We start from the raw sequence: 12,795 nt of genomic DNA, 5'->3' as shown, positions 1-12,795 counted from the left end.
TTATTTCCCTGTGAGAATAGTGTTAGTTTTGGGAAGGAAAAATTCCTGCTATTCACAGTTTTCAAGGTGGAGAGAGGATCATTTTGTTCCAAGTAGGGCTCTTCAGGTGAGTTAAGCAGCACATATACCTCTCCAAACAAAACCATCTATGTTAGAACCTGCAGTACTTAGCACATTTTCTCCCTGTGAGCATTTAGTTCGTTTTTGAAAGGAATACTTCCCGCACATCAAAATTTTCAAGGTGGAGAAAGGCTCTTTGATTCCAAATTCCCCTATTCAGGTAAGGTGAAGAAACACACGTATGTCTACAAAGAAAAGCATCTGAGCTAGAATCAGGATTATGTAGCACATTGTTTCCCTTTGAGAATTGAATTCCTTTTGGAAAAGAATACTTCCTGCAAGTTTGGTTTTTCAACGTGGAGATAGGCTCTGTTTGCTCCAAATAGGCCTATTCAGCTCAGTTGAAAAAATACCCGTAGATCTCCAAAGAAAACCATCTATGTTAGAAGCTGCAGCACATATGGTATTGTTTCCCTGTGAGAGCTGAGTTAGTGTTTCAAAGGAATACTTCCTTCAAATCATAATTTCAAGTTGGAGAATGATTCATATTGTTCCCAACAAGCCTACTCAGCTAAGGAGAAGAAACACAGGTATCTCTCAAAAGTTGACCATCTGTGTTAGTTGAAGGAGCATATAGAACATTGTTCCCTGTGAGATTTGAGTTCGTTTGGAAAGGAAATCTTCCTCCAATAGGTTGCTCAAGGTGGTGCTATATCTGTTTGCTCAAAATACACCTATTCACCTGAGTTGAAGAAACACAAGTATCTCTCCAAAAAATCTATTTCTGTTAGAAGCTGCACATACTAGCACATTGTTACTCAGTGAGCATTGAGTTAGTTTTGAAAGGAATATTTCCTGCAACTTGGGTGTTTCAAGGTGGAGATAAGCTCTGTTTCCTACAAATAGGCCTATTCAGCTGAGTTGAAGAAATACATATATCTCTCAAAAGAAAACCATCTGAGTTAGAAGCAGGAACATCTGGCACATTGTTTCCCTGTCAGAATTCATTTAGTTTCTGAAAGGAATACTTCCTGCAAATCATAGGGTTCAAGGTGGAGAAAGGCTCATTTTGTTCCAAATAGGCCTCTTCAACAAAGTTGAAGAATCAAATGAATCCTTTGTAAACAGACAATCTGTGTTAGAAGCAGGAGCATCCAGCACGTTGTTTCCCTGTGATAATTGAATTCGTTTTTGAAAGCAATACTTCCTCCAACTTAGGTGTTTCTGGTGGAGATTGGCCCTTTCTGCTCCTAATAGGCCTATTTGGCTGAGTTGAAGGAAATCATGTATCTCTCCAAAAGAAAACCATCTATGTGAGAAGCTACAGCATCTAGCACATTATTTCCCTGTTAAAATTGAGTTCGTTTTTCAAAGGAATACTTCCTGCAACTTCGGGTTTTCAAGGTGGAGATAAGCTCTCTTGGTTCCAATTAGGCGTATTAGGCTGAGTTAAAGAGCACATGCATCACTGTAAAGAAAACCATCTATGTTAGAAGCTGCAGCATGTGTGACATCGTTTCTGTGCAAAAGTAGAAGTAGTTTTTGAAAGGAATACTTCCTGCTCGTCATAGTTTTCAAGGTAGAGTAAGGCTCATTTTCTTCCAAATTGGCCTATTCAGCTAAGGTGAAACACGTGTATATCACGAATGCAAACCACTATTTAGAAGTAGGAGCAACTGGCACTTTGTTCCTCTGTGAGAACTGAGTATGCTTTAGTAGGAAAACTTCGTGTAAATTACACTTTTCAAGGTGGAGAAAGGCTCATTTTGTTCCAAATAGACCGATTCAACTAAGGTGAAGAAAGACATGTATCTCACGAAAGAAAATCATCTTTGTGAGAAGCTCGAGCTTCCTGCACATTGTCTCCCTGTTAATATGGAGTTCGTTTTTGAATGAATACTCACTACAAATCAGAAGTTTCAAGGTGGAGAAAAGCTCATTTTTTTAAATAGGCCTGTTCAACTACGTTGAAGAAACAAATACATCTCTCGACAGAAAACCACGTGTGTTACAAGGAGGAGCATCTAGCACATTGTTTCCCTGTGAGAATTTAGTTCGTTTTTGAAAGGAAGACTTCCTGCCATGTAGGTGATTCAAGGTGGACATAGGCTCTCTTTGCTCCAAATAGGTATATGCAGCTGACTTCAAGCAACCCATGTATCTGTCCAAAGAAAACCATCTATGTTAGCAGATGCAGGTTCAAGCACATTGTTTCCCTGTGAGATTTGAGCTAGTTTTTGAAAGGAATACTTCCTGCTATGTGGGTTTTCCAATGCATTGACAGGCTCTCTTTGTTAGAAATAGGGCTGTACAGGTGAGTTGGTGAAACACCTATATATCTGGAAAGAAAACCATGTGTGTAAGCACTACGCTGTGAGAACTGAGGTAGTTTCCAAAGGAGTACATAGTGCAAATCATAGTTTTGAAGAGGCAGAAAGGCTCATTTTTTCCAAGTTGGCCTTTCTTCAGCTAAGTTGAAGAAACACATTTGTTTTTGAAAAGAAGTCCATTTGTGTTAGAAGCAGCAGCATGTAGCACATTTTTCCCTGTGACAATTGAGTTAGATTTGGGAAGGAAACTTAGGTATTTCAAGGGGAGATAGGCTCGGTTTGCTCCCAAAAGGCTTCTTCACCTGAGTTGAAGGAATACATGGATCTATCCAAAGAAAGCCATCTGTGTTAGGAGCTGAAGCACCTTGCACATAGCTTGCCTGTAAATTTGAGTTACTTTTCGAAAGAAATAGTTCCTGCAAATCAAAATTTTCAAGGTGGAGGAAGGCTCATTTTGTTCCAAACAGGCAATTCAGCTGAGTTGAAGAAACACATGTACCTCTCCTTAGAAAAACATCTCTGTCAGATGCTGCAGATTCTAGCACGTTGTTTCCATGTGAGAATTGACTTAGTGTTTGAAAGGAATCCTTTTCTGCAACTTAGGATTTGAAGGTGGAGTTAGGCTCTGTTTGCTCCAAATAGGTTTATTCAGCTGAGTTGCAAAACCCATGAACCTCATGCATGTCTCTCAAAAGAAACCCATGTGTCTAAAAAGCAGCAGAATCTATCACATTGTTGACCTCTGAGAATTTAGTTACTTTTTGAAAGGAATACTTCCTGCAAATCAGAATTTTCCAGGTTGAGAAAAGCTCATTCATTTCCAAATAGACCTATTCAGCCGAGTTGAAGAAACACATAAATATCTCAAAAAAAAAAAAAATCTGTGTTAGAAGCTGCACCATCTAGCACACTGTTTCCCTGGGAAAACTGAGTTAGGTTTTGAAAGGAATACTTCCTGCAACTTTGTTTCTTGAAGGTGGAGATAGGCTCACTTTCTTGCAAATAGGCCTATTCAGCTGAGTTGATGAAACACATGTATCTCTCCAAAGAAAGCCATTTGAGTTAGAAGCACTAGCATCTACCATGTTGTTTACGTGTGTGAATATAGTTAGGTTTTGAAAGAAATACTTCCTGCAAAACAGAATTTTCAAAGGGGAGAAAGGTTCATTTTGTTCCATATAGGCCATTTCAGTAAGTTGAAGGAACACACGTATCTCTCGAAAGAAAACCAACTGTCTTAGAAGCAGGAGCATCTAGAACATTCTTTCCCTGTGAGAATAAAGTTAGTTTGCAAAGGAGTACTTTGTGCAAATCAAAGTTTTCAAGGTGGAGAAAGGCTCATTTTGTTCCAGATAGGCCTATTCAGCTAAGTTGATGAAGCACATGTATCTCTCAAAAGAAACGCATGTGTGTTAGAAGCAGGGGCCTCTAGCACATTGTTTCCCTGTTAAAATTGACTTAGTGTTTAAAAGGAATACTTGCTGTAACTTAGGTGTTTCAAGGTGGAGATAGTCTCTATTGGCTACAAATAGGCCTAATCAGCTGAGTTGAATTAACACATGTATCTCTCCAATGAAATCACTGCATGTTAGAAGCTCCAGCATCTAGCACATTATCTCCCTGTGAGAACTGAGTTAGTTTTTGAAAGGAACAATTACTTTAAGACAGAATTTTCGAGCTGCAGAAATGCTCATTTGTTCAAACAGAACTATACAGCCAAGTTGAAGATAAACATAAATCTCTCAAAAATAACCATGTGTGTTTGAAGCAGGACTAGGATATTGCTTCCATGTTAAAATGAGTTAGTTTTTAAAAGGAATACTTCCTGCAACTTAGGTGTTTCACGGTGGACATAGGCTCGCTTTGCTCCAAATAGGCCTATTCAGTTGAGTTGAAGAAACTTCACTTTCTCTCCAAAGAAAACCATGTATGTTAGAAGCTGCAGCGTCTAGCACATTATTTCCCTGTGAGAATAGAGTTAGTTTTGGGAAGGAAAAATTCCTGCTATTCACAGTTTTCAAGGTGGAGAGAGGATCATTTTGTTCCAAGTAGGGCTCTTCAGGTGAGTTAAGCAGCACATATACCTCTCCAAACAAAACCATCTATGTTAGAACCTGCAGTACTTAGCACATTTTCTCCCTGTGAGCATTTAGTTCGTTTTTGAAAGGAATACTTCCCACACATCAAAATTTTCAAGGTGGAGAAAGGCTCTTTGATTCCAAATTCCCCTATTCAGGTAAGGTGAAGAAACACACGTATGTCTACAAAGAAAAGCATCTGAGCTAGAATCAGGATTATGTAGCACATTGTTTCCCTTTGAGAATTGAATTCCTTTTGGAAAAGAATACTTCCTGCAAGTTTGGTTTTTCAACGTGGAGATAGGCTCTGTTTGCTCCAAATAGGCCTATTCAGCTCAGTTGAAAAAATACCCGTAGATCTCCAAAGAAAACCATCTATGTTAGAAGCTGCAGCACATATGGTATTGTTTCCCTGTGAGAGCTGAGTTAGTGTTTCAAAGGAATACTTCCTTCAAATCATAATTTCAAGGTGGAGAATGATTCATATTGTTCCCAACAAGACTACTCAGCTAAGGAGAAGAAACACAGGTATCTCTCAAAAGTTGACCATCTGTGTTAGTTGAAGGAGCATATAGAACATTGTTCCCTGTGAGATTTGAGTTCGTTTGGAAAGGAAATCTTCCTCCAATAGGTTGCTCAAGGTGGTGCTATATCTGTTTGCTCAAAATACACCTATTCACCTGAGTTGAAGAAACACAAGTATCTCTCCAAAAAATCTATTTCTGTTAGAAGCTGCACATACTAGCACATTGTTACTCAGTGAGCATTGAGTTAGTTTTGAAAGGAATATTTCCTGCAACTTGGGTGTTTCAAGGTGGAGATAAGCTCTGTTTCCTACAAATAGGCCTATTCAGCTGAGTTGAAGAAATACATATATCTCTCAAAAGAAAACCATCTGAGTTAGAAGCAGGAACATCTGGCACATTGTTTCCCTGTCAGAATTCATTTAGTTTCTGAAAGGAATACTTCCTGCAAATCATAGGGTTCAAGGTGGAGAAAGGCTCATTTTGTTCCAAATAGGCCTCTTCAACAAAGTTGAAGAATCAAATGAATCCTTTGTAAACAGACAATCTGTGTTAGAAGCAGGAGCATCCAGCACGTTGTTTCCCTGTGAGAATTGAATTCGTTTTTGAAAGCAATACTTCCTCCAACTTAGGTGTTTCTGGTGGAGATTGGCCCTTTCTGCTCCTAATAGGCCTATTTGGCTGAGTTGAAGGAAATCATGTATCTCTCCAAAAGAAAACCATCTATGTGAGAAGCTACAGCATCTAGCACATTATTTCCCTGTTAAAATTGAGTTCGTTTTTCAAAGGAATACTTCCTGCAACTTCGGGTTTTCAAGGTGGAGATAAGCTCTCTTGGTTCCAATTAGGCGTATTAGGCTGAGTTAAAGAGCACATGCATCACTGTAAAGAAAACCATCTATGTTAGAAGCTGCAGTATCTGTGACATCGTTTCTGTGCAAAAGTAGTAGTTTTTGAAAGGAATACTTCCTGCTTATCATAGTTTTCAAGGTAGAGTAAGGCTCATTTTCTTCCAAATTGGCCTATTCAGCTAAGGTGAAACACGTGTATATCACGAATGCAAACCACTATTTAGAAGTAGGAGCAACTGGCACTTTGTTCCTCTGTGAGAACTGAGTATGCTTTAGTAGGAAAACTTCGTGTAAATTACACTTTTCAAGGTGGAGAAAGGCTCATTTTGTTCCAAGTAGACCGATTCAACTAAGGTGAAGAAAGACATGCATCTCACGAAAGAAAATCATCTTTGTGAGAAGCTCGAGCTTCCTGCACATTGTCTCCCTGTTAATATGGAGTTCGTTTTTGAATGAATACTCACTACAAATCAGAAGTTTCAAGGTGGAGAAAAGCTCATTTTTTTAAATAGGCCTGTTCAACTACGTTGAAGAAACAAATACATCTCTCGACAGAAAACCACGTGTGTTACAAGGAGGAGCATCTAGCACATTGTTTCCCTGTGAGAATTTAGTTCGTTTTTGAAAGGAAGACTTCCTGCCACGTAGGTGATTCAAGGTGGACATAGGCTCTCTTTGCTCCAAATAGGTATATGCAGCTGACTTCAAGCAACCCATGTATCTGTCCAAAGAAAACCATCTATGTTAGCAGATGCAGGTTCAAGCACATTGTTTCCCTGTGAGATTTGAGCTAGTTTTTGAAAGGAATACTTTCTGCTATGTGGGTTTTCCAATGCATTGACAGGCTCTCTTTGTTAGAAATAGGGCTGTACAGGTGAGTTGGTGAAACACCTATATATCTGGAAAGAAAACCATGTGTGTAAGCACTACCCTGTGAGAACTGAGGTAGTTTCCAAAGGAGTACATAGTGCAAATCATAGTTTTGAAGATGCAGAAAGGCTCATTTTTTCCAAGTTGGCCTTTCTTCAGCTAAGTTGAAGAAACACATTTGTTTTTGAAAAGAAGTCCATTTGTGTTAGAAGCAGCAGCATGTAGCACATTTTTCCCTGTGAGAATTGAGTTAGATTTGGGAAGGAAACTTAGGTATTTCAAGGGGAGATAGGCTCGGTTTGCTCCCAAAAGGCTTCTTCACCTGAGTTGAAGGAATACATGGATCTATCCAAAGAAAGCCATCTGTGTTAGGAGCTGAAGCACCTTGCACATAGCTTGCCTGTAAATTTGAGTTACTTTTCGAAAGAAATAGTTCCTGCAAATCACAATTTTCAAGGTGGAGAAAGGCTCATTTTGTTCCAAACAGGCAATTCAGCTGAGTTGAAGAAACACATGTACCTCTCCTTAGAAAAACATCTCTGTCAGATGCTGCAGATTCTAGCACATTGTTTCCATGTGAGAATTGACTTAGTGTTTGAAAGGAATCCTTTTCTGCAACTTAGGATTTGAAGGTGGAGTTAGGCTCTGTTTGCTCCAAATAGGTATATTCAGCTGAGTTGCAAAACCCATGAACCTCTCCTAAGAAAAACATCTTTGTTAGAAGCTGCACCATCAAGCCTATTGTTTCCTTTTGAGAACTGAGTTAGTTTTTGAAGGGAATACTTCATGCTAGGTGGGTTTTCCATGGTACACATAGCCTCTCTTTGTTCCAAGTAGGCCCATACACCTGACTTGATGAATCACGCATATCTCTCAAAAGAAACCCATGTGTGTAAAAAGCAGCAGAATCTATCACATTGTTGACCTCTGAGAATTTAGTTACTTTTTGAAAGGAATACTTCCTGCAAATCAGAATTTTCCAGGTTGAGAAAAGCTCATTCATTTCCAAATAGACCTATTCAGCCGAGTTGAAGAAACACATAAATATCTCCAAAAAAAAAAAAATCTGTGTTGGAAGCTGCAGCATCTAGCACACTGTTTCCCTGGGAAAACTGAGTTAGGTTTTGAAAGGAATACTTCCTGCAACTTTGTTTCTTGAAGGTGGAGATAGGCTCACTTTCTTGCAAATAGGCCTATTCAGCTGAGTTGATGAAACACATGTATCTCTCCAAAGAAAACCATTTGAGTTAGAAGCACTAGCATCTACCATGTTGTTTACGTGTGTGAATATAGTTAGGTTTTGAAAGAAATACTTCCTGCAAAACAGAATTTTCAAAGTGGAGAAAGGTTCATTTTGTTCCATATAGGCCATTTCAGTAAGTTGAAGGAACACACGTATCTCTCGAAAGAAAACCAACTGTCTTAGAAGCAGGAGCATCTAGAACATTCTTTCCCTGTGAGAATAAAGTTAGTTTGCAAAGGAGTACTTTGTGCAAATCAAAGTTTTCAAGGTGGAGAAAGGCTCATTTTGTTCCAGATAGGCCTATTCAGCTAAGTTGATGAAGCACATGTATCTCTCAAAAGAAACGCATGTGTGTTAGAAGCAGGGGCCTCTAGCACATTGTTTCCCTGTTAAAATTGACTTAGTGTTTAAAAGGAATACTTGCTGTAACTTAGGTGTTTCAAGGTGGAGATAGTCTCTATTGGCTACAAATAGGCCTAATCAGCTGAGTTGAATTAACACATGTATCTCTCCAATGAAATCACTGCATGTTAGAAGCTCCAGCATCTAGCACATTATCTCCCTGTGAGAACTGAGTTAGTTTTTGAAAGGAACAATTACTTTAAGACAGAATTTTCGAGCTGCAGAAATGCTCATTTGTTCAAACAGATCTATACAGCCAAGTTGAAGATAAACATAAATCTCTCAAAAATAACCATGTGTGTTTGAAGCAGGACTAGGATATTGCTTCCATGTTAAAATGAGTTAGTTTTTAAAAGGAATACTTCCTGCAACTTAGGTGTTTCACGGTGGACATAGGCTCACTTTGCTCCAAATAGGCCTATTCAGTTGAGTTGAAGAAACTTCACTTTCTCTCCAAAGAAAACCATCTATGTTAGAAGCTGCAGCGTCTAGCACATTATTTCCCTGTGAGAATAGAGTTAGTTTTGGGAAGGAAAAATTCCTGCTATTCACAGTTTTCAAGGTGGAGAGAGGATCATTTTGTTCCAAGTAGGGCTCTTCAGGTGAGTTAAGCAGCACATATACCTCTCCAAACAAAACCATCTATGTTAGAACCTGCAGTACTTAGCACATTTTCTCCCTGTGAGCATTTACTTCGTTTTTGAAAGGAATACTTCCTGCACATCAAAATTTTCAAGGTGGAGAAAGGCTCTTTGATTCCAAATTCCCCTATTCAGCTAAGGTGAAGAAACACACGTATGTCTACAAAGAAAAGCATCTGAGCTAGAATCAGGATTATGTAGCACATTGTTTCCCTTTGAGAATTGAATTCCTTTTGGAAAAGAATACTTCCTGCAAGTTTGGTTTTTCAAGTGGAGATAGGCTCTGTTTGCTCCAAATAGGCCTATTCAGCTCAGTTGAAAAAATACCCGTAGATCTCCAAAGAAAACCATCTATGTTAGAAGCTGCAGCACATATGGTCTTGTTTCCCTGTGAGAGCTGAGTTAGTGTTTCAAAGGAATACTTCCTTCAAATCATAATGTCAAGGTGGAGAATGATTCATATTGTTCCCAACAAGCCTACTCTGCTAAGGAGAAGAAAGACAGGTATCTCTCAAAGGTTGACCATCTGTGTTAGTTGAAGGAGCATATAGAACATTGTTCCCTGTGAGATTTGAGTTCGTTTGGAAAGGAAATCTTCCTCCAATAGGTTGCTCAAGGTGGTGCTATATTTGTTTGCTCAAAATACACCTATTCACCTGAGTTGAAGAAACACAAGTATCTCTCCAAAAAATCTATTTCTGTTAGAAGCTGCACATACTAGCACATTGTTACTCAGTGAGCATTGAGTTAGTTTTGAAAGGAATATTTCCTGCAACTTGGGTGTTTCAAGGTGGAGATAAGCTCTGTTTCCTACAAATAGGCCTATTCAGCTGAGTTGAAGAAACACATATATCTCTCAAAAGAAAACCATCTGAGTTAGAAGCAGGAACATCTGGCACATTGTTTCCCTGTCAGAATTCATTTAGTTTCTGAAAGGAATACTTCCTGCAAATCATAGGGTTCAAGGTGGAGAAAGGCTCATTTTGTTCCAAATAGGCCTCTTCAACAAAGTTGAAGAAACAAATGAATCCTTTGTAAACAGACAATCTGTGTTAGAAGCAGGAGAATCCAGCACGTTGTTTCCCTGTGAGAATTGAATTCGTTTTTGAAAGCAATACTTCCTCCAACTTAGGTGTTTCTGGTGGAGATTGGCCCTTTCTGCTCCTAATAGGCCTATTTGGCTGAGTTGAAGGAAATCATGTATCTCTCCAAAAGAAAACCATCTATGTGAGAAGCTACAGCATCTAACACATTATTTCCCTGTTAAAATTGAGTTCGTTTTTCAAAGGAATACTTCCTGCAACTTCGGGTTTTCAAGGTGGAGATAAGCTCTCTTGGTTCCAATTAGGCGTATTAGGCTGAGTTAAAGAGCACATGCATCACTGTAAAGAAAACCATCTATGTTAGAAGCTGCAGTATCTGTGACATCGTTTCTGTGCAAAAGTAGTAGTTTTTGAAAGGAATACTTCCTGCTTATCATAGTTTTCAAGGTAGAGTAAGGCTCATTTTCTTCCAAATTGGCCTATTCAGCTAAGGTGAAACACGTGTATATCACGAATGCAAACCACTATTTAGAAGTAGGAGCAACTGGCACTTTGTTCCTCTGTGAGAACTGAGTATGCTTTAGTAGGAAAACTTCGTGTAAATTACACTTTTCAAGGTGGAGAAAGGCTCATTTTGTTCCAAGTAGACCGATTCAACTAAGGTGAAGAAAGACATGCATCTCACGAAAGAAAATCATCTTTGTGAGAAGCTCGAGCTTCCTGCACATTGTCTCCCTGTTAATATGGAGTTCGTTTTTGAATGAATACTCACTACAAATCAGAAGTTTCAAGGTGGAGAAAAGCTCATTTTTTTAAATAGGCCTGTTCAACTACGTTGAAGAAACAAATACATCTCTCGACAGAAAACCACGTGTGTTACAAGGAGGAGCATCTAGCACATTGTTTCCCTGTGAGAATTTAGTTCGTTTTTGAAAGGAAGACTTCCTGCCACGTAGGTGATTCAAGGTGGACATAGGCTCTCTTTGCTCCAAATAGGTATATGCAGCTGACTTCAAGCAACCCATGTATCTGTCCAAAGAAAACCATCTATGTTAGCAGATGCAGGTTCAAGCACATTGTTTCCCTGTGAGATTTGAGCTAGTTTTTGAAAGGAATACTTCCTGCTATGTGGGGTTTCCAATGCATTGACAGGCTCTCTTTGTTAGAAATAGGGCTGTACAGGTGAGTTGGTGAAACACCTATATATCTGGAAAGAAAACCATGTGTGTAAGCACTACCCTGTGAGAACTGAGGTAGTTTCCAAAGGAGTACATAGTGCAAATCATAGTTTTGAAGATGCAGAAAGGCTCATTTTTTCCAAGTTGGCCTTTCTTCAGCTAAGTTGAAGAAACACATTTGTTTTTGAAAAGAAGTCCATTTGTGTTAGAAGCAGCAGCATGTAGCACATTTTTCCCTGTGAGAATTGAGTTAGATTTGGGAAGGAAACTTAGGCATTTCAAGGGGAGATAGGCTCGGTTTGCTCCCAAAAGGCTTCTTCACCTGAGTTGAAGGAATACATGGATCTATCCAAAGAAAGCCATCTGTGTTAGGAGCTGAAGCACCTTGCACATAGCTTGCCTGTAAATTTGAGTTACTTTTCGAAAGAAATAGTTCCTGCAAATCACAATTTTCAAGGTGGAGGAAGGCTCATTTTGTTCCAAACAGGCAATTCAGCTGAGTTGAAGAAACACATGTACCTCTCCTTAGAAAAACATCTCTGTCAGATGCTGCAGATTCTAGCACATTGTTTCCATGTGAGAATTGACTTAGTGTTTGAAAGGAATCCTTTTCTGCAACTTAGGATTTGAAGGTGGAGTTAGGCTCTGTTTGCTCCAAATAGGTATATTCAGCTGAGTTGCAAAACCCATGAACCTCTCCTAAGAAAAACATCTTTGTTAGAAGCTGCACCATCAAGCCTATTGTTTCCTTTTGAGAACTGAGTTAGTTTTTGAAGGGAATACTTCATGCTAGGTGGGTTTTCCATGGTACACATAGCCTCTCTTTGTTCCAAGTAGGCCCATACACCTGAGTTGATGAATCACGCATATCTCTCAAAAGAAACCCATGTGTGTAAAAAGCAGCAGAATCTATCACATTGTTGACCTCTGAGAATTTAGTTACTTTTTGAAAGGAATACTTCCTACAAATCAGAATTTTCCAGGTTGAGAAAAGCTCATTCATTTCCAAATAGACCTATTCAGCCGAGTTGAAGAAACACATAAATATCTCCAAAAAAAAAAAAAACTGTGTTGGAAGCTGCAGCATCTAGCACACTGTTTCCCTGGGAAAACTGAGTTAGGTTTTGAAAGGAATACTTCCTGCAACTTTGTTTCTTGAAGGTGGAGATAGGCTCACTTTCTTGCAAATAGGATTATTCAGCTGAGTTGATGAAACACATGTATCTCTCCAAAGAAAGCCATTTGAGTTAGAAGCACTAGCATCTACCATGTTGTTTACGTGTGTGAATATAGTTAGGTTTTGAAAGAAATACTTCCTGCAAAACAGAATTTTCAAAGTGGAGAAAGGTTCATTTTGTTCCATATAGGCCATTTCAGTAAGTTGAAGGAACACACGTATCTCTCGAAAGAAAACCAACTGTCTTAGAAGCAGGAGCATCTAGAACATTCTTTCCCTGTGAGAATAAAGTTAGTTTGCAAAGGAGTACTTTGTGCAAATCAAAGTTTTCAAGGTGGAGAAAGGCTCATTTTGTTCCAGATAGGCCTATTCAGCTAAGTTGATGAAGCACATGTATC

Source organism: Castor canadensis, chromosome 1 (genome assembly GCF_047511655.1).
Source record: "Castor canadensis chromosome 1, mCasCan1.hap1v2, whole genome shotgun sequence".
NCBI lineage: Eukaryota > Metazoa > Chordata > Mammalia > Rodentia > Castoridae > Castor > Castor canadensis.
This window is presented reverse-complemented; position numbering follows the sequence as displayed.